This window comes from Centruroides vittatus, unplaced genomic scaffold (assembly GCF_030686945.1).
Source record: "Centruroides vittatus isolate TY-2023 unplaced genomic scaffold, ASM3068694v2 scaffold_861, whole genome shotgun sequence".
NCBI lineage: Eukaryota > Metazoa > Arthropoda > Arachnida > Scorpiones > Buthidae > Centruroides > Centruroides vittatus.
This window is the reverse complement of record NW_027122718.1, coordinates 9958848-9983239: the sequence shown is the minus strand read 5'-3', so window position 1 is coordinate 9983239 and position 24392 is coordinate 9958848. Positions and strand designations below refer to the sequence as shown.

General features: G+C 28.1%; 1 protein-coding gene across 1 annotated transcript in view; it reads left to right on the top strand.

Moving 5' to 3' along the window:
- The first annotated feature begins 9220 nt into the window (after positions 1 to 9220).
- The window catches only part of LOC136990066 (uncharacterized), a 69452-nt gene continuing 54280 nt past the window's right edge, over positions 9221 to 24392 (top strand). Inside the window, exon 1 of the mRNA XM_067288411.1 lies at positions 9221 to 9370. The gene's annotated coding sequence lies outside the window, so the exon portion shown is untranslated. The remainder of the gene's footprint in view (positions 9371 to 24392) is intronic.

Sequence of the window (24392 nt, the reverse complement as noted above, 5' to 3'; positions counted from 1 at the left end):
CATTCTACATACCGGAAATGTAGAAACTAGTAAGTTTACACCGAGATCTTCGAGATAAAATAAAGAATGATTACCACAAGGAGACTTTTGTAAGACTTAACTTTGAATAAAGTTATTTAAATACATTTTAAAATTAATATTTCGTGCATTAAAGTTTTTCAAATATGCTATTATTTGCTATAAGCATCACAATTTTAAGTGTGGGAAAAAATCTAGCTAATTACTTAAGTATTTTGTAGAAAGAAGTTATCCATTTCTACTCATTTATATACAGTGTAATTAATTGTAAGGAAATTATAAGATTCTTGGCATCTCGATGCTAAGAAAAGTGTTCTAGTCCAAAGTTTTCAGGCGAAGGTCGGCGTTATACGTTAAAACAACTTTCTTAGAACTTGTAGAGTGAGAGCTCTTCGCGATTCTTGTTTACGTCTGTACTTATTCGAGGGTATATAATTGGTGTTTAAGGGTTAACCGCAAGTTGGTGGGAAATTAGCGAATCAAATTGTTTTGACGACTTTGAATGTGACATACCACTTAAAACATATTGGTAAGTCTCATATTTGTCTACGTCAAGAACCTCTTTATAAAGCAATATTATTATACTAAATCTTTAAAAACTTAATAAATATTTCATTAAGGTTACTTAAATAATTATAAAATAATATAAAGATGTAAGTATTTTATTCTTTACTATTTCGACTATAAGTTTTTTTTAATCATTATTTTGCATGGGGCTAATTAATAACTGTTTATGGAACGTGTTGGTGACTTTTCCGTTGAACCCTTGTGAATAAGTCGGTTATGGATATTCTAAGGAATAGTGTTAATTATCAAGTAAAAATAAGTATCTCAAAAGTTTTACTAACGTTAATAAAATTATAATCAATTTCAATGATTGCTGGAATTGAAACAAATCCCGGTCCACTTCCTCGATCCCCCCCCGCAGTCTAGTCAAGCAGTTATGCAAAGAAGGGGATGAGGGAGACCACGTAAGGAAGACGTGAAAAAAGTCGAAGAAAATTATCAATTGGTAGAGTTACTGGAAGAAGAATATCTATCAGAAGAATATGCGAAGGAGTCTACTGGTAACTCTAGAAATGCTACAATTGGAGACTTCTTCGAACCGACAGGTGAACCAGCGTTACAAAATGACGGGGAGTCAAAATATTCACTCAAATCAATTTACGAGTTGATTCAGGAAAAGTTCGATTGCTTAAATACGGAAATGCAAATAATAAAATCCGAAATCAACACCATGAAAAAGGACAACGTCAAAGTTAAGGAAGAGATGAAAAATATTAGTCAAAGGATCCACACACTGGAAGAAAAGACTAACTCTTACACCAATTTAAAAGGCATGTTGGAATTTGAATTCGACAAAATGTTAAACGAAAATACAAAGAAAAATTTGGTTATCTTGAACTTTCCATTTAAAACTTTGGATGTGTTAGAAGAGTTTAAAAAATTTACTAACGATGTTTTAGAACTTAACAATATAGTAATTGAGGGTCTTGTACAGTTTAAAAATAACTATAACAAGCAAATTATAAAAGTCATAATGGATTCGGTTAAAGACAGAAACATAATTCTTAAGAAATTCTGGGCAGTGAGACCGAAAATGGAAGACGAGATGAAAAAAATAATAATAACATCAGATCTATGTTTAAGATCCAGAATCAGAAGAAAACAGTTAAGAAATAAAATTAAGCTAGAGAAAATAGAAAAGAATAGAATTTTAGTAAGAGACGACTATTTCATAAAAGATAATCGAATGTATACCTTAGATACTAACACAAGAGAGATTATACAATTGAGTCATTTTTTGGGACCAAACATAAATCCAGCTTCGAAACAGCAATGAATAAATTTGATTTGAAGCAGGATATTGATAAAAGTAAGAGCATTGTAGCAAACAACACTAGTGATAATAATAATAACAACGAAGCTGATCTAATAGTATTTAACAGAATAATCAAAGACAATGAGAAGATACTGTCGGAAAGTGATGGTTATGACCTGTTAGTAAGTTTTTGGAATGTTCAAGGTCTGAGAGGAAAGCTTCAGAATTATTCGGTGAGAGAGTTCTTAGATTCTAATGATATAATTGGAATCACAGAAACGTGGATGTTAAACTTAAGTTCAGCGGAAAAAAATATTCTCTCACAAAATCACAGTATCATAAATAGTAATGCTCAACGTAAGAGTAAATTCGGTCGTCCTGCACGAGGGATCTCTTTGCTAATTAAGAAAAGTTTGGGGGACATACTTTATCAATATATTTCTGAGTACTTTATTGTTGCAATTATCAAGGTGGATAGTAATATTAAATCAAGATGGAACTACCTATATTTGGGGCTAATAGTGATATATCTTCCACCAGCATTAGATAAGAGAAGTGTTTTACGTATAGTTCAAAATTATATAGAAAGATGGTCCTTTTTAGTCCAGCAATGGATAATTGGTGGTGATTTTAACGCTCGAATTGGAGAAAACATCGATACTGAATTTTTTCAGAATTTTGACAATATTAGTGGCAGTAGATCATCCAAGGATAAATTGCTAAACATGGATGGTAAAGTACTTCTGGACTTTGTACAAGATAGTCAATTACTAATTTTGAATGGCAGATTAAAGGGAGATATTCCGGCGGAATTTACTTTTGTCTCCCCAAATGGTAAATCGACGGTCGACTACGTTATTTGTTCAGAATGTATGATAGATTACTGTGAGTCTCTGTCAGTCCTGGAGAACGACTTATCGGATCACTTTCCGATTCAACTAGTGTTGAAATACTACAAAGATATAAGAAGAGAAAAAAGAATTGAAAAAGAACATATATTGAGTAATGACTTTAAACCGTCTTACAATAAACAGAAACTGTTAAATGAATTCCAAAAGATAATAGAAGATATGTTATTTTTAGAGGAGGATAATCAGCCAGTTGCGAATTACCTGAGACTTACAACAAAATTAGAAGAATACAAATTAGAAGAAGAATAACTGTTTATAAAAAAAGAGCAATAATTTTAGTGATGTAAATTATGACGAAAAGCAAAAAAAGAAAACTTTTATATTCTTCCATATATTTTATTCGTTGTAAATTAATCTGTTAAACTAAAAAAATAAAATTATTCTTTTTAACTCTCTCACTTGATTATAAATGCATTTTTATCTTCTTATTTTTATTCTATAAAGTTTTCAAAGCAAGGATAAAGTATTTCTTGTTGTTTATGGTGTCATTTCTGTTCTTTGATCAACATAAAAGATATTTTCTTTAGCTTTACTTCAGAGAAAGTAACATAAGCTTAATGCCATACGATAAGCAATGATCTTTTTTTCATTAAGAATACAGACACGCGTCGAGTTTGTTGTTGATGACAAACATGACTGCACTACAACATCTGTATAGTGATTTGCTTATAAGTACTTAGGGAAAATGAAATAATAAATACACTATTTTTCATTTTATTCCTCTAATAATAAAAATATTCCATTGGTAATTTTATCTACAAAATACTAAATGTATTTTTAGAATTATGCAGACCAAACAATATCAATATTTTACAAAAACATAAATTATGGAAAAATAAATTTACCAGAAATATAAGCAATTTTAAACAAAGCAATTCTTTATAATAATATTAAACAATAAAAAAAAATATATAGTAAACATAAAAGGTTTATAAATCTGAAAAATATAATATATTTAATCAATTTTATTTGAAAGAAGATAGAATATAATATTTTTAAAAAGCTGTTTTATCTTATTTTTAACTTGTTTTAAGATACTAAAATATTGAAATTATTTTTAAAAATCAATAAAAGAATTTACTTTTAAATAAATTTATTATTTATAATTATATTAATTTAAACTTTTATGAATTTCCATGGAAATTTAAAGATTAGAAATGCTCGAGAAATGTTTAATAAATATTTAAACATAATCTTTAAACTTTAAATAATAAATTAAATGTGTAATTAAGTGAATAAGTATCTCAAAATGATTCAGTTGTGTTGCTTAGAAAATTAATAAATCAATAATTTATTTACTGTTTTATAAGAAATTTTATAAACATATTAATTAACAAATAAAATTAATTAATTTCTTTTTATTGTGTTTTTAATTATAAAATGATTTATTAATTAAAAAATTCTACTTAATTCCACTTTATTTTTAAATATTAAAAACATTGAGTTTTTAAACATATTTTATTAATTTACAAAGAAAATAATGTATTAATCAAGCTAAATAATTATGTATTTATATAATTTTGATAGATTTATGACTTATAAAGAATTTAAAACGTGTTATATGAAAATATTTAAAAATAATACTAATAAACCTCCAATTATTAAAAATTAATAAATAATTAAACTTATAAATTAATTTATTTATATCTTAATCAATAATTTATTTGACAAGTAATGCATAAAATATTTCTTATATAGAAAAAATTATACTGTAGATATTATTTTTGTCATCATAATTTAGCAAATGGTGACAAAACTGCATCTCAGCACTTTATCAAAAACACTAGAAACAAGAATATATTAATATTTTCTTAGTGTTTTACATGAAATAGTAATTTAAGTATTAGATAACTGTATATAAATTTAATAAATGATCATAAAGTAAAAATGTGAATGCATTCTTCTATAAATATATTTTAAATATATATATATAAACCATTAATTTATAATTTAGAAAGTATATAAAAACAGTATTTAAATAATAATAAACTTTTATTATTATTAATTTTGAAACATGATATAATATTTAATTTTACATTGAGGAATTTGGTATTCACGCATATTAAAATAATAATAATATTATTATTATATAATTTAATACACGAATACAAAAGATATATTTAACTAGTTAAAGATAGAAATAACATGTAAATAATAATAATAATAATAATAATACAGATAAACTTTCATGCATTTTAAATCGAATACATTTAACCACAACCCTTTCGATGTATAGTATTAAGTTGAATTGGGTGTGATACGTTTGTAGTCAGCATATCCCGGTGCAATTTCCTAATTAAAACTTTCTCGTTAACCAAATTTTAAAAAAAAGAAAATAATAAAAAAAAGAAAAAACCGAAATTAAATTATATATATATATTTTTTTAAAAAGAGTCGTATGTAACTCGAGGGTTTGATTTCCGTTGTCTCTTGAGAACTGAAACATACCAGCAGCTTGTTCTTAGAATTACAATTTTTAATATACAGTAAGTCAGTAAGTAGTTTTATTAAAAGTTTTAAAGTAATTTTTTGCTTTAAATAAATTAAAATCACTTAATTAGTCTGTATAATAAGTAAAATATATATTTACAATAATAAATATTTATAAATAAACTGAATACAGCTTATTTACAATTAAAAAAGTGTTAACAAGATCAAGAAAATTATTTTAGTAGTTAAAATGGTAATGTTTTTTTCTAATAGAAAAACCTTATATATATATAATTTTTTAAATAAGAAATAAAAGAAGTAACTTCAATTATGTACAAAAGAGGTACATTTAATTACATTTGTATGTAACTATCATATAAGAGAGTGATTACTCTTTCAACGTGTAGGAGTTTATATCAAAGTAGTAATCGATTATTCTCTCGTATAAAATAAAGAGAATTTTTGAATTTCCATACTTTATTAAGGATAAATACATTATAAAAAAAAAGTTATTTAGGTGTAAAAATTCTAAAAGAATATATAAAAATTTCGCTTCATATTCTTCGTGTTATTAAAATATATTGATGAAATTTCGGGTGTTACACCTTATTATTAAAGTAAATATACAACAGATAACCTTATCATTAAATGTAATTAATCTACTTTTTATTACATTAAAAATAAATAATAAAAGTATAAAAATTTCAATTTCTTTCAAAATGAAAATCTCGGTGAAATTTAATAGTCATTTTTTTCAATATAAATTTCGTAAAATAAAAACATGAAACGAACAGACAACTCTACAGAAATATTACTTTTAAAAAATTTGAGTGGGATTTATCAAATTTTAAAACGTTTTAAAAAAAAACATATGATTATAAATTAATATTTTAAAATATTCAGTAAAGTATATTTATTTATTTTTAAATTATAACCTTTTCAGAAAATAATCCAGAGTTATTTATAGAACTAAGAGCATGAACCTGTTTATTCCATAAATAGAAACAGCGTGTGATTAAAATTTTAAAATTTAGAAGAGGAATTTATAAGAGATGGGTAAAAAAAAAATTTACTATGTAAACAAAAATCGTTCTTACTTTATCAGCGGTTTTTGATATGTTCTATTCAGTAATAAAAATATAATGCTAAAGTATAAAAAGAATATGAAGCAACAGATCTGTAACATCCACATGAAAATACTATTTTATAAATGGTGTGGAAAGAATTTTTAACTTATCTTCCTCCATTTTATGATGGGATTTTTTTCCACCAGATGTTTTATTTCGCTTTTCTTTGTTCGTTTTATATTTATTTTATTATTTTATACCAGGTGTCATTTAATCATCACCTTTTTTTTGCGAAAGAATCAATGCTTAAAACTGTCGTAATATATAAATTTTTGCATTTTTCTTCTTTTAAACCAATAATAATAATAAAAAAACTTTATTTTTTATTCTTTTAGTTGTTAAAGAATATCTTTGCAGATTATTTGTCTGCCATTTTTCGGAAAGTAAAAGAATTTGAGTGCTAAATCTTGTATATTCATTTTGGCATCTATTTGTCTGACCGTCTTTGTTTTGTTTGGTCTGTTCGTTTGTCCATACTTCCTGGAAAGTAAACAAAATACATTAATAGAAGATACAGATTAAATCGTTCCTATACTACTAAATTTCCATTTATATACAGTAAATAAATGAAAATTTAAATTAAGCCATACAACTCGTCGATATAATTATTTTTTAATAAAATAAAAATAGAATTTTAAAAATTTTTATTTATTATTTATTATTATTATTATTATTATATTTTTTTTTTCAGTGAGTGTTTCGTCCTTTTAAAGATCTAGATTTAATTAACTACTAGACAAACTGAATTCTCAATATAATTTAAGAGGTTAGAAGTGTTTCCCAATTTGGAAATCCTTTACAATCTAAACAGGATCTTTAAAACGATTCAAAACAATCGAGGAATTTGCCACTATAAATTCAATATGGTTCCTATCAAAACGTTTCTTTAATTGTTTATCATTCCTTAAATTATTTTATCATTTATGTAATTAATAAAAAAAAATATAAATTAATTCTTAGAATATAATTAAACTGTGTGTTTTCTCTCTATTAATTTATTAAATTTAAATTAAAGTTCCCCTTTAATATACACTATAAAAGAATACGTGTATATATGAGGTTAAATATAAGAAAAATAATAATAATGATACAAAGATAAAGCTAAATCTTCAGTCTTAAATCATTTTTCTTTTATGAATTTATAACTCATTTTAATTGATGTTATGCTTGATTACAAAATTAATTGATTTAACCTTCAAATAATTTATTTTATAGACTATTTTATTTCTATTTTTTAAACTATGATAAAATATTTTATTCATAAACTAGACTTGTATTATATTTCTCAATTACTTGTACGTTACATAAAGTATCAATTTGCTAATTATTCACAGAAATGAAAATTTGTACAATTTATGGATATAAAAATGTGAAAATATTCATTAAAAAATTGATTTTCGAAAGAATTTAAAAGGAAAAATAAGTATTAATTTAAAGTAGAGTGTTATGGATGAATGATCTATAAAGGTTAACTAAATAATTATACATTTATACTTTTTTTTTTAAATAAAATATTTAAAATATTTAAATATTTATTTCTTTTATTCAGTTTAAATTATACTTTGTTAAATATATACAGAAATTCTAAACTTATCCTTGAATAGAAAATTAAGCTTAATATAGGCGTTTAATACATTTTACCGTAGATATTTATAAGCATTAGTTAGATTACATCTGTTTGTCTGTCTGCTTTTGATTAAAAATTAAAAAGCAATTTATATTTAAAAACAATTAAAATTTTCATAATAATTTTAGTAATTTAACTTATATTTTTCATATTAAAATCGATTAAGATAAGATAACAAAAAGCGCGTCTGTTTGCTTGTCTGTTTTTCATTGAATATCTCAAAAACTATTTAAGATAGAGTCTTGAAGTTTTCAGAATAGTTTCGGAGGCCTGACATTCATTTTCGTACCAAATTTGGTCATGATATGACCAAGCGAACTAAAGTTATGACCAAAAAAATAAACTTAAAAATTCAATAAATTAGTTTAAAACTTAATCATTTAGTTAAGTATTTAAAATGATTTTAGTTTTTATTAAGTAAATATTATATAATAATAATAGCAAATATGTTAATTATGATTTAGGAAGTTACTGGTATTATAAAATATAATCAAAATTAAACTAGCGACATTAATATATAAACCACGCATTTCATGTAGATTTTTATAATTATGCGAATAATTTATAGGAGCAATCCGTATTAATAGACTTCCCACGCTTTGTCTTATTATAAATTCCACTTTTAGAAAATTAATGACATTTAAACGCGAACAAATTCCTATAAAATAAGAGCTTGACAGCTTTAAAATGATTTTAAAAAATAAAAAAAAAATGATATATACTGTATATAAAAGTACGTAAAGTAAAATTTCTTTATATAAATAAAATTATTATTATTATTAGTTTTTTAATACTGGAGACGTTTAAACTTTATACTTGTATGTCATTCGTTTGATTATAATGATGTTTATAGTTAGAAAAATATGGACTTTGACGTATTCAGAAAGTGTCAAATATCAGTAAAAAAATAATAAAAAATAAATAAATAAAATATTATTATTGGTACGAACATTGGGAGAAACTTTGCTCAGATTAGAGTTCAAGTTTATATAATAATTAGTTAAATATAACCAATTTTATTACAAATTTTCACTGTTTTTTTACGCAATTTTTAATGATTAATTATTGTACAAAAAAAAAAACAGTCGCATAGTGTTATAATTCTCTTTAATATCTTTTTTAATATAAGTATAGGTTAATGTACGTGTTAGTCCTATTTAAATTTCTTTATTATTATTATTTTTTTTTTGGTATTATGATTCTAAACACGTTAAAAATTATTCTACAGTTTATCAGATTTAAAAATTTCTCTCACTCGGTTGTATGGAAACGAATCACGTGACTGCGACGTGGGCGTGGTTATAGCGTCACATGACGGCCTAGTGTGACGTCAAGACGAAAACGAGATTAGGCACTTGACGCCATTTACTTGTTTCTAGGAACAGAGAGTGGAAGGCTGTAACGTGTCTAGTAGACGTTCGGTCGCTGAAAATATGTAAGTTATCGATTTTATACCTATTTTAAAGTATTTTTAGGTGTTATAAACACGCGCGGTTAACTTTTAACACGTTTCTAGTATAGTTGGATGTGTGTGGTCGTCACAAATAGCACCTAATGTATGTCGCTGTGATGATGATCATGATCGGAATTGGATGGCGTCGGAATGTCTGAATAGTGAATTTCGTAGTATTCGTGCAGTATTTTTTAAAGAAAATGTCACTAAATTACACACAAAACTCTCATACTAAAGCGCTTATAAAAATATACTTCTAACACTAGGTTAGGAATGTCGAAACACCATTTCTGTCGAAACATCACCCTTAACATGTGATACGTCTTTAACTAGCGTACAGTACAGTACATAATCGTATTTTAACAATTAAAAATGAAAATAAATCGTAATTTAAGTAAGTAATAAGTCTAAACACGAAGATTCTTATTCGAAATGAATTAAAAGTAGTGTTGTTGAAGATTTTAGATGTCATTCATTTACTCTAACCGATCCTAAACAGAGTTTGTAATGTGTCATATCCTATATGTAATTGATGCTTTATGTATATTTCGTTGTGTTGCGTGAATGTAAAAGCTTTCGAACTCGTGTTAATTCGTATGTTTAAACACGTTTGTATATGTTATTTATGAAAATTTGCTGTAAATAGAGATTAAAAATGTATTAATCTATAGATTATGAATTAAGTAAAAAATTACTTAATGTGGTTTTTCTTAGTCGTTTTTTTTTTTTTTTTACTGTTTGTACGAGTTTACTGTACTTGGATATAGAAGAATTTTATTGTCAAGTCATACATTTTCGATTGTCATTTTCTTTTCACATTCTAAAGAAAGGAAGCTTTACTTGCCACCTGCGTTTACTTCTCTTTAACACTAACTTACACCTGCAACGGGTTAGTAAAACCTATTTTTATGTACAATACATTTCGATTCCTTTTTCTTATCTAATCGGGATTTATATTGATTGTTAACATTGATACCTGATTATGTTAGTAAATATCCTATATTTCTCAACGATTAAATGTTATTTTTAGATTATATGAATATAAAATTTTATAAATAAAAGTTGCAGTTTTATCGGTAACAATTCAAAGATTACATTTCATTGATTTTCTTTTCTTTTATTTGTTTTGCTGAAGATTACAAGAAGTATTCGATCAATTAGATGAGAAGGGAATTTATAATCGAAGAAGTTTTAATCGAATTCCTTTTTTTTTTCGTATAACATTCTATTATTTTTATTAGATATTCTCCATTGGCATATAAATTGTGGGATGTGACTCAATATTTTTAAAATCTTTTTTCTTTTCAGGATGTTGTAAAACATTTTTAATGAATTATTTAGGTTGCAGGATGTTGTATCATCCACAATAAATACCCTACATTTTTTTATTTTATATATAAAAATTTGAATAAACAAAAAAATTATTCATTTTCTGAACTTTTAGTAGGCCTATCTATCTTTCGTCTAATGAACTACTATTACATTAATTTGAGTCAGTTCCTGTTATATCTTCGAACTCTGTTCCTTGTCAGATCTAGTGTTTGGTTCCCTGTCATATTTTGATATTAGGTCCTTAATAACATATTTTATCGCTAGAGCTGTTACTAAGAGAAAATGGTGACTTTTACTGATGTTAATTTGAGCGTATTTAAACATTTTACGATTAAAAATGCGTAAGGCGTTATCTCGAAACTCGTTAATCTACTGGTCGAGGGTGAATAAGTTCAGATCTAACCGACATAAGTAGAGACGTGTATGGAGTGGCGTCAGGATGATTACAATTATTAGCTAATTAAGCGAATCAAAAATAGGACATCCGTACCCTAATACACTCTCATCAGAATGTTACTAGCGCAAAAGTGCCCAAATATCCTGTTACAAACGATTAAAGTGTTGCTGTAGTTTACTGTAAATTACATTATTCTCATATTTTACTCTTTCCTGATCTTCCATCGAGTCTAATAGAATTCGGTCCCGTAGTTGTATAGATTTTTCATTATGGGCGAGAAACACGTGGCCTGGAAAACTACACACGATTTTGATACTAAAATAGGTTTAACCCCCTCCAATCATACCCCGGGGGTTTTTCAAGTTTACAATTTGAAAAACATTAACTAGAACAAATGCAACCACCTTTCTGAAAAGCGATAAGCGGTAATTCCAAGAAAGATAATGCACAGTAGATCATTGTTGCGCTTTATTTATGATATGAGATCAGTTATTTCGAGTTTAAATTTGTTTGATATTCGCTCACTGACAGATATTTCGCCCTCGGGTAGTGGAGAGATTTCTGGCGCCCTTCCATTCATTGTCGGATGGTACTTTGATCGCCAGGAACATCGTAAAGCCCTGTAATTAAACGTCTCAGAAACGGCGACATCAATAACTATCATGTAATGAGAAGGACCGGTTTTTGTCTCCGACCAGTTGTTTGCTGCTTCTGTTCTGTGACAGGAAGTTCTCGTCGAAATGCAGCATGCGAAGAGATTCTAGCAAGATCGCATATCCTTTATTAATGGGATGTTAGCTCCACTGCACTATTTTAAAACTGTTATTCTAACGAGTCGTTTTGGTCAACTGCACGCCACTTCAACCCTTTCTATTAATAATTAAAATGTAAAAAGTGTTGCTCGGACTAAATATTTTGCTAAACTGAGGAAAAAAACAACAGGAAGTTAAATTCTATAGCGATTAATGCAAAATTTTACATGTTGTGCATTGAACTCGTTAATGACAATGATGGCGAGAGTCCAGAAAGAAGAATCTACAAAATTGGATGCCAAACAAAAATTGTTAGTGTGTTTGGGAGTAGTTAAACACAACTATAGGTCCTTCTATTTGCTCCTTGCCTCCTCCCAATGCTCCTTTGTCTGCTTCTTGTCAAACGAGAATCACTCCTGGTCTATTTCTATTTTCAAAAGACTGATTTACAGAGGAATATTCTTATTATAACTGAGCATTTTTCGAATTTTTGTGGTTTCCAAATACATATAGTACTGTACACAAATAAAATTTTAATCCTTTATTTATATTTTGGATGTTTTCTCGATTTTTTTTTTAATATTTGAAATCGTTGTTATTCATTTAAAAAAAGCGGTACCCCATTAAGATATTATTATAATTTAAGACGAAGACGAAGGATCAAAACTCAAATTTTTTGGATAGGCTCCAAATGCCATCTACCGAGTAAGAAAATGAAGTAATTTATGCTTTTAAAATATTCTTATAGCATATAGGGCCATCCTAGAACTTCTAAGAAATACTTGTGTTCTTTTTGACCCTACTCGTATTACCAACTGCTGGCAAGGATGGGTCAAGGTTTAACCACAAATCAACAGACGAGAATTATACCAAGTCGAGAGCATCAAGAAAGCTTTCCTTATCAACGCAGGAAGTCGGTGGTTCAAACCGGCTTCCTTGTTTTAGAATGGAGTTTTTTTTTCCTCCCTATTTTTCCAGCAAATTCGAACCTAATCTTCTTTTCTTTTGCACGAAAAATTTGTTTCGTTATCAGTATTGATTTTCCTATAGACGGCGATTTTGAAATCTCTACATAGGAATTTCGGTGCACGTACATCAACAACCATCTAAACTGACGCGACGTTGCTGATACTTTTTTTGGCATGACGTCACTTACATGGGTCGCCGTCCTGTCGGAGGAGATGGAGAAACGTGACGTCACAATTTCGCGCACTCCTGATATATGTCTATATGTATTTTGTGTGTGTGTATATATATATATATTATACACATATGTATATATATATAAACGTATCTCTCGCTGGAAGTCGGATGAATGTGTGTCGAGTCTCTTGTACAAATGGCCTTGAGATTGGCCTCGCACTGGCCTGTCACCCGTGGCCTGGGGGGTAAATGGTGGCGCCAGTCCGGTTGGCTTTGACGATTGCTATTGCTCCGGTGAACTCGTCGTTTAAAAGTATCGGGGATTAGGGATTCTCCTCTGAAAAATGGTGGAATTTCCTATAGGTGGGCTCGAAATCCGAACTGACGTCAAAGCGTTTGAGAGAGGAAATAGAAAATAAAAGAGTCGTGTTTGGGCGTCGCAAATTTGACTATATATGACGTACCACCCCTTTGGGGTCATCACCAAGGGTCGAGCCAGATCCTATCTACGGAGTACCGTTTCTCCATACTTTATTCCATTTATCTTAAGTATTTACTATGATGTAAATAAAATCTTTTTGACCTTATCATTAACAATTTTTTCGTCTCGTTATCACTTTTTTACAGTCAGCATTTTACAAATTGTCACGAATTGCAAAATAAACAAGGGAAAAAGTTATTATTTCTAATTTAAGATATATTTTTTAAAACCTCATTGTGTCTACTAGATCATCGTAACCTCTAAGGAGGCATATTTCACATGTTACGTATTGTCTGTGTTTTGAAAATGGAGTAAGTAGCTTAAGCTTAGCAATAAATTACAAGACTGAACGGTATAATTGTTTCACCAATAACTCAACGCAAGTTGTTTATCAAGATTTAAGCTCAAGTATGCAGATCTTAAATATAACTCAAGTTTTACAATATAAAATTCTCTCTTATAGTATGTATGAAACAACACAGAGACGATACTGTATACTAAGTATGTACAGTACACTGGAAAGATTGGCTTTATAGTTAACATCTGTGCTGAAAGTAAACAACATGATAAATAGTAAACAACAATTAAGGCACAGATCTTCATTACAGTTCATTCTTTATGCTATAGATCTTCGCTGTTATCTTTCCTTTATCTCGTATCTTTACGTTACGATCTTCCATATAATTCAGTCTTTATATTATAGAGCACGGATATAATTCGTTCTTTATGGCATGAATATATTTTTTATTTCGGTATTTACGGTGTAGTGTTTCATTATTTATCAGTCTTTAAAGTGTAGATTTTGAACTGAATGAGTTTTTACACCGACAAAACTCGAATATTACCTCCAATATTTTGAAAACATATGACTTTTTGAAACTTGTAATCGATTCGATTCTTAGGTAAGCCGTTGTAGTTAATCGTTTCTTCCTTATTCTAGCATTTTTATCGAAGGATCAGTAACAGTCCAGATGTCGGGAAATCTCACATAAAAGTAATCTGGTTTGTGCTCGGTTTACCCCAGTGGGACGTTGGTGCGCTCGGTGCAGCTGTGAGTCAAACAGCTGGCGTACAGAAACGTCATAAATGTGATTGAACTCTCCATACTGTACAGTGCCGGCAGTAATATAGTTTAATCTGACTAATTTAAACGTTCTTATTTGAACAGTAGAGTAGGGGAGAGCATAAAATAACCGTGACGTTTTATGGTTTAGTCCATTCACCCTCTCGATAATTCGGGTCGTGGGCAAGAACGTAGTGTATAAGTGTATGTTTTGCACCTATCACCGGTTACCTTAGCAACGGGGGATAGATCATTGGACACGCCCCAGTTTCAGATGTTGGCCAATGCGTATTTTGTAAGTTAAAAATAAATTGCTCCCCGACATGTCAATAATTTTTCCATAACGGAGTTAAAATTTCTCCCTTTTTATTTTACTTTTTTTTGCCACTCTTCTTATATCCAATCTATTGCCAAAATTTAATTTTAAAAGAGGACAAGAACCAGACTTTAAAATTTTAAAAATTCAAGTGTTTTTTTTTTAAAGGTTAGGAGTTATAAAACGATTAACAACGCCTCAGTCTCTATTGATTCTCATTAGAGAAAACTTCCATCGATTGTTACTTAAATTTTCTTTTCCCCTTTTTTTTTTATTACTTAGAAGTTTAGTTTATATATATATATATTTAACATTTTCTTCAAAAAATTCACCAAGGAAATTTTGTGCGGATGGCTCTTAATAAATTGAGATTTTTTTAAACGTAAACAATTTAGCTTTAAAAGCGAAACGAAATTCCTAGAGCTCATAATTATGAATTCAAGGTATTATATTACATGATAAGGGCGATTTCCTTAATATCTTGAATGAATTCAAACTACTTCCTAAAATCTGAATCGTTCCGAACGGAAATAACTCATCTTCCTCCCATAAAAAAAAATAAAAAATAAAATAAAATTACAATTGTTTTAACGCATGCGTGCTTTATTTATTTCGCGCGATGACGTAATCGTCCTTCACCCTCCGCAGAGGACAAGTTTTTAGTTATGATTGTTCCCGATCAAGGACGATAAAGCACAATTAAAATAATAATAATAATAATAATAATAATAATAAAAGAAAATTCCTTCAAATTTCCCCAAAATTACATGATCCTGCTCTTTGAGTGACGAGATGATATCATCATCCAAATTTGGAACTGGGATCTCATTCATCCAAACTCGTTGTATTTTTAGACCGGAGACCGGAAATGGGATCTCGTGTTATTTTTAAATGTTCGAAGATAATTTTTTCTTTTTTTCCCCTTAAGAATATTTTGAAATTACGTTCGAACCCGCTATGTGTTTGCCGTCCTCATTGAGTAACCTGTTTTTGAAATAAACAAGTTTCTGGAGACACGTGGGTCATAGTTCGATTATCGTTCCACGTAATCAGTCGCTAAACGTTTTTGGATGTTTGACGAGTTTTTAGTATGTAAGAATGAAGCCTGATTATCATTCTCTTCCGCTATGATGGAAATTTATTTGTTTTTTTCCCCCTTTTTCCTTTCTTTCTTTTTAGATATATTCTAGAAAGACATTTCACTTGTGGATACTTTATATGGACATTTGGTGATTCTTAGTGGGTAGATGAGTTCTTCACTATGGGCGATTAAAGAAATGACCTTTAAAAAGTTAACCTTGTATTTTGTAATTTTTCTATAAAAAAAAATATATATATATATATATTTAAATGCTTTAATGCCTTTAAATTTAGTTCTTAGGTCTACTTATTAAATAATTTCTTGTGTTTTCTGAAATTTTGTTATGTAAGTTGTTATTAAAGTATATATATTAATTATTATAGAATTTGTTATTAAAACACCTAAGAAATGGCAAACTTTATTGATTTTTATTTTATTTTTATGATAGAAAACATTACAAAATGAAAATTTTCATTTATATTAAATTTTATATTCCTTATGTGTTAATTTTATTTAATCCGTAATTTTTACTTCTGTATATAAAATTTTGTGGAATTTCTGTCTGTCACTTTTGTAAATTATAAAATTAGTTCAGTGATTTATATATAAAACATTTATAAATTCTTATTTAGCATACATTGAAAAATATGTACTGTGTATATAATAATTATTCAATGACTACTTATTATACATACAGTAAATATGCTAATTAAAATGATTATATTATGAAAATTATTTTAAAATTATGTATGTATTTATATATCAGTTTAAAAAAAATATTTTTTTTCCGTTTTGTAAATGAAATGCTTTGGGATGAACTTAGGAATTTCGGCTTATATGGAAAATTTTAGAACTGGTACAGATGTTTAAAAGGTTGCCACCCTTTAAGGAGTGGATGGACGTCCCACATATGGATATACACCCTTCAGATGACTTTAAAAATACATGACATCTATCTTAAGGGGCTGGCCTTGAATGCTGAAAGCATTTATAACATTACTTTACATCCCTTTCTTATTTTGTTTTTAAAATTTAAGGAGTTAACATAAAAATGATCTTACATAATCAGTCATAATTGATTACTTTGATGTGATATTCAAAGCATGATTCTATATGCAATAACTTAATGTAACAGCCTTTTGTAATAATCATTTATTTTATCTTATTTTAAATTATTATGTAATGCAAATATATTATTATTAGTTTATTGAATATTTTATTAGCTAGTAATAAACAAAAAGGTAACTAAAAATGAAAATATTATCTAATTTTACATTAGCAATAACATTCAAATAAAATGTATTAGAAACTTTATGATTTTAGAAAATTGTTCCAAAAATAACTTTTTTGTTCTTTTGAAACTTAAGCTTCTTTCTCCAAAGACTTTTTATAAGGAGAACTTTTCCAAGTGTAAAGTGTTAGTTTTGAGAACAGTTAAACAAATAAGATAGGCATTTATCACAGACTCTGAGTGTTATAAAGCTAGTAGAGAACAATAGTTCTACATTGCATTTTATTAGAAACAACATGTAAAAATAGTTGAAATATGCTAGGAATATACAGTATTATTTTTTGGTCTGTTCTCATTAATGAATTATTTTATAGTTGTGTATAGATTATAGGATATATTTTTCTTTTTTTTTCTTTATTATATAAGGATAAAGTTAATATGTACTGTACTGTACAGTATTTGCTTAAAATTTAACCAAATATAGTTGAAAAAAAAATCTACAATTTAAAAACAAAAAATGCCATTCTTTTAAATTGATAAACATTATTAGCAAATTAATTAATGTATGTTACATCTCATTATAATATATTTTAATATACTGCTTTTGTATACATCTTATTTCTCGAAAAACAAAATTTTTTTTTTCGGTACTTTAAGGACAAAAATAAAAATAATTACTATTCTTAGAGAAATGAACTTGTATACAAATAAACAGCTCCTACAACTGAATATATTTTAAATAAACACACACCAAAAATCCAACAGCAAAAAAACTTAGTAAATAAGAATGGTGATTGTAATTAGAACCTTAGGCTCTAATTACAATCTCCATTTGAATTTACTAAGTTGAAACCTGATGATGACTGTTTGAGACAGTCAAAACATTTGTTTGTCTATTGAAATGATTTTTGCTGCAGATTTTTAATTTTAGTGTGTTTAAATAAACTTGTAATTATATAAAATAAATTGTAGTACTATATATTCTATAGATAGACAATAATTTAGTAGTTTGTATCTTACATATTCGTATTAAATGAAATCCTGGATTAGCGATCACCTGTGTGTGTCACATAGTATGTTAGATAGTTCATGTTAATCAATAAGTGTTCCAAGATCTCATAGTTTTCTTTTGAACAAAGGATGTAATATCATATTTTATCTGTATTAGATAACTAATAAGACTGTTTTGATATAAGATTGGGACAAAGCACTAAAATCATTAGATATGTAAATTTTACATAGAGGAAATTCTACATTTGTAAAGGAAGTGTAAATACTATGAATAATTAACCTTCATATTTATTGCTTACAGCCTTATCACTAGTGTTAGACATTTGGGGGCAAAAAAGAAAGTCAAAATGGTGTAGTAAATTTTAAAAAAGGGCAAACTGGTACAAATATGAGGATGCTTGCCTCATAAGTCACTCATTAATTCAGTAGTAATGACTGATAATTGTTAAGATAGTTTCGTATGCAACTAAATTTTTTCAAATCTTTTACGTAACAGAGTACAACTTTTATATGGAATGCTTTTTATTTACTAAAAATAATTCAAAAAATGAATTTACACTGTTACCAAACTGTTTATCTTTACCTCTTGAGCTTTATAATTTACACTCAAAAATGAACTATATTTTATAACTTTAGTTGCTATACTTTTTAAAAGGCTGTTGCTATTATAAATTTGTTGTTTTTATAATAGCAAATTTTATATAAATAGCAAAGTTTGCAAATATTTTTTTCAATCAAGACATTATAAAAACAATGAATTTGTTGCATTTTGGTGCAGATTTCAGAATTATTTACGAGGCATATAACTTAACTAATGACATTTTCTGTTTTTTTTTTTTCATGCCCAATTCAAATACAAAATTGGTGCAGCACTGAAAATGCATAACCTTATCACTTGTTCACTGTATGGACTTATTGAAAATTACTGATGACATAAATATTAGTTAAGAATTTTAATAGTTTGCAAACTATATAAAAACTCAGAAGACCATAATTTCCATGCCTGGTCTATTGTAAAATGTCAGCTTAAATGAGTTCTTTAGGCGGTATCCCTAGCAGACCGCCAGCGGATTGGACCTGTTGAGGCTTTGCGGCCCCATCATCTTAAATGGAAGGCTCTGGTGTGCCCATCACAAGTGGTTGTTGCTGTGTCCCTTAGTGGGCGGGTGATGCTGGAGAAGTGATGGAAGATGCCGTAAACTGGGGCGATAAATCGGCGGAGATGTGGAAGAGAGTATCCGGTAAAGTGGAGAATGTTTTTAAATTTTAATATTTTTATATAACAGTTTTATTTACATTACTTTTCATATGATAAAAATAATAATCTGTCTATTAGTTAAAAATGAAGGACAGATATAATAGTTGTCTAACTCTCCCCCTTTTTTTTTGTAGATAAGATACTGTAATGTAAAGTGGCATATGCTAGTTTTTAGATTTTGTTGTTATACTAGTTTCATTTTTATCAACATTTAGTTGAAATCAGTAGTAGTAATCTTTCATTTTATTTAGATATCTTTAATTTAATACATGAAAGTATGGCACCATTAACTCAATATCAACATCAGAGAGGGTTAGACTGCTGTTGCACTTAATCTTTCAAGTATTTCTACTCTTATATACAATCTCATAAATACTACAAACTGATATTTTGTTCTATAATATAAAAATAGCTTCTATTGATTTCTAAATATAGAAGCAAGAAAGTATGACATTTTGCAATATTAAAACTAAGTTGAACATTTTACAATGCATTATTATTTAATAAACTATTTTAATTTGTAACAATGAAATATACTATTTTAAATTCATTAAAATAAACACAGTGTATTCTATAAGATTATAGTGCGTAAAGTAACTATATGATGATCTCTCCCTACCCTGAAATATAAAAATCGGTTATATTTGAAAAGTATTGTGGCAGTGTGCCTAATTACTATTGAAATCAACACCCCATAACCTTGTAAATGAAAATAGATAAGTCAAAATGACTACAATAAAGTAGGAATACTACAGTAAATGGGTTAAATGACACACATACTAATTATATAAAAAATATTGTGCAATATTTTAATTTATTTTATATTTTTTTGGCATCATTAATATTTAATTAATAAAATGTATGAAACAAATTTTTATAGATATTTAGTCAATATTTAAAACGCTAAATAATAATCCTCTTATAGGAATTTTGATACTGTTGTCAGAAGCATTCTTTATAGAGCCATCTGAGATAGAATTCTTTAAATATTTCAGGAATACTGAAAACTGCATTTAATTTATTTGTCAAATTTTGGTACAAAATTTATAATTTCAATTAATTATTTCTGTTTTCATGATAATGGTTCTCTCATGGAAATATTAAATACCAAAATTTCTGTAACAGGCTTATTATTTGGTATAATATGAATTATCCTAAGATTAGAGAAAGCAGTTTGAATTTACCAAATAGGTAAAATCAATTATTCTAATGTAATGTATTTTCTGACATCATCACTGCTTGATTTTCATTTGAATGATAGTGTATGATGTTTTGTGAAGTTTTTATTCTTAGTTTTGTTACATAAATAATAGTTCATTGATTATTTTTTATTACTACTTTATGCATTTTTTGCTTACTTTTCTATTTAAATAAATTATCAACAACAAATTAAATTCAACTCACACTGGATAAAATCTAGTTTCTGGATATTTAAGGTCCTTTTATAATTCTTTATACCATTCTACATCACTACGCCCACATCCAATCAGGTGGCATCTTACCATTATTTAAAAAATCTGTGTATAAATTTGTGTTGTCTTTTCAAACACTGTTCTTAATCTGAGAATGATAGCTAAAGGTATCAAAAACTTTTGTTTATTCATTAAATTTTCATTTTTTACAGGCATTTAATTTTCTTTGGGGGTTTATATATTATTAATTTTGTCAAAATAATATCTGTCTATATGTTTAGGATTAAAAGTCATTCGTTAACCACAGTATACGTAGTATTATAAAAATTTAAAAAATTAAGCTTATATGAATTTTGTGAATTAAAAAATAAATTAATATATTCAAAATTTGAGAGATAATTTGTATATTGCACTATAATAGTTAGGATTGTGTATCTGCAAGTAGAAAATTCAAAAGCTCGTGAAATTATTATTATTTTCATATTTAACAGTTTTCAATAATCTAGATTTATCATTTACTATACTTGAAGTGTATTGTGCATCTTTAATTCAATTACTTCTCTCATTAGACAATGTTTACTAATCAGCAGTTGATTAGTAGACATTATTTTAAAGTGAGAATTAAGTGAATTAGACTTATGATGATTAAAATGAACAAAATTATATGTTTATACCATTTTTTTCATATCATTATACCATAAAACGGGTGTACTATAGATTACTCCCTATGGAATTTCAGGACTTTGATTATATATTTGAACTCAGGGGACCGAGACGAGTTCAACGGTACCCTATTTTTGGACCAGAGACGAAAAATAAAAAAGTTATCACACTTTTCAGACGGCACCGTAGTTGCTAGTATTGCCATCTTGCAGTAAAGTCTGCAAACCATGACGTCGGACTACGGTCATCTTCCGGAGCGTTAAACACGCGATACGAGAGCGGAGAGAGCGACGCGACTTCCGATCATCGCGCGATCGCCATTTCGGTTAATGTTACTTATGGCAGCGAACATGGCGGCCCGACTGACCTCTCGTATGGGTGCCACCACACGCCGCCATGTGCTAAACTAGTGATCGATTCACGGTAGTTCTTGAACAAAGTAAAAAAAGGGGGGGAAACGTCTACTAAAGGCAATTTTAATGGCAAGTGACGGGACTCCCGATTGCGATAGCGAGGCCGACTTAGTGGAGAGCGACGCGACTCCCTATCATCGCGCGATCGCCGGAAAAAAGTATGATAACTTTTTTATTTTTCGTCTCCGGTCCAAAAGTAGAGTATCGTTGAACTCGTCTCGGTCCCCTGAGTTCAGATATATACCCAAACATACGAAATTCCATAGGGAGTAATCTATAGTATACCCCATAAAACAATAAAGACTGAAATAGGCTTTATATTACTTTATGATCAACATATTTCAGTTTGTTGTCAACAATTCCAAATAGAAATTGATATTGAAAATTTGTTTATTATATAAGTTTGCACTATTACTTTAATATTTTATGCTTGCCAGTGATAGTTAGCTTTATAGTTTCAAATATTAATGTCTAGCAATATTCTTGTATCATTTTATGTATATTGATGATGTATGTGATAGAATTATTTTTTGACATATTTTATTTGCTTAGTGACAATAACTTGTCAGTTTGTGCTATGTTTGAACTAATACAGTAACATTTTTATAAAGAGGTAGATACCATTGCATGATTCCATTCTACAGAAAGAGATTTATGGTATATTAAAGACAAAGATACAATATGCATGAATTGTTGTTGTCAATAGAGATTTTAGGTCAAGAAACACTTGCATTTCCTATGTGTTAAAAAAAAGAAAAACTTTTTATAAAATGTTTTATTACTTTAAATAAACTTTAGTTCTTTATTGGGCTACTAAGACTAAATATTTACTAAAATTTGGCAGGAGGTAGGTGGTGATTAGGCTGTCATCTCTTGTTAAATTAAATTTAATTTTAGAATACTCTGGAAGAAAAGATTGGCCCAGAGCAGGACTTGCTTACTCATGCTTACCATGCTGCTAACCTGCAACTCATGCTTACCATGCTGCATTGCCATTCACACTACCCAGTACTACCCACACAGTTTAACAGACAATTCTTGTTTTTGAACTTAGAATCATGAAACATTGAGAATCATGGTCGCTACATATCCAAATATCCAGTAGAGAATGAATATCCCATATGTACGTTCTTATGTGCTTTTCATTCTCTGCCCGGAAAAGTCCAGCAACAATGTTGCCAGCTTTTTTACAAGAGTATTATGGATAAGTAAATTTTGAAATTTATGAGTACACAGAGTATCAATCATTATTATTTCAGTTTGTATTTATCATTTTATAATAAAGTAGGCTATATAAATATTGCAATTTATGATTTGCAATATAATGTGTAATAAAAATAACCACTCGAGTTAATTTTTTATAACAATAATGAAATAATTTTAACATTAAAACATTTAAAGAAATAAAATTTGTAGTCATTTTTGTCTATGTAAAATACAATAATTTTATATATTACTTTAATAAAACTATTAAAAACATTTTTAAAAAATTATTTAAAAGCCTTTACTGTTACTTTATTACTTTCATTTTTCTTTATTATTTAAACAATTAGTATTAGGGGTGACTGGCAAAAACTCAGCTTGGGAAATTACTTGTCATCAGCCCATTAATCCATTGTTTTTTTTTCTTCAAAACAATTAGAATCAAGTTTTGTTGTTGTATTTTTCTACTTAATTCAGTCTAAAAATTAAAATTAAAAAAACCACATTTGAACTCTGTTCTCTGTTTTATAATTATTTTTATTTAATCTCACGAGGTTTTCAAGGGATTGGAATGAAAAAACACTGGTTTGTGAAGACAAAATTTGAGAAGCACTGATTTAGACAGAGTGAAAAGTTCTTCCAAATACAAAATTACAAAATTCTGTAACATAAATGAATTTAGGAAATATTTCTCCTAATAATAGAATGATATTGGAACTAAATAATTTTTTTTTTTACTTTCATAAATCAACATGCTTAATTAAAGGGCTGTACTATAGATACCATCAATGGAATTTCGGGACTTTCAGTATATATCTGAACTGAGGGGACAGAGACGAGTTCAATGGTGCCCTACTTTTGGACCTGAGACGAAAAATAAGAAAGTTATCATATTACAATTTCTTGCCTTTCACAATGCATTCTACACCATTTTAGTTATTCACTAGGTGGCATTCGACTGTTCGTGCTCCCGACAGACCTCCCGGAGAGGAGCCGTCGGCAGGTTGCCGAGTGTTTAACGTCACTAGTTATTGATTCTCGGAACAAAAGAAAAAAGGATGTGGCATTTGACTGTTTGTGCAGTTTCTTGCCTTTCATAGTGCCTTTTTTTAATGGTTTGCAGACTTTACCGCAAGATGGCAGTACTAGCAACTATGGTGTCGTCTGCATGATAGCATTAAAAAAGTATGACGACTTTCTTATTTTTTGTCTCCGGTCCAAAAGTAGAGTATCGTTGAATTTGTCTTG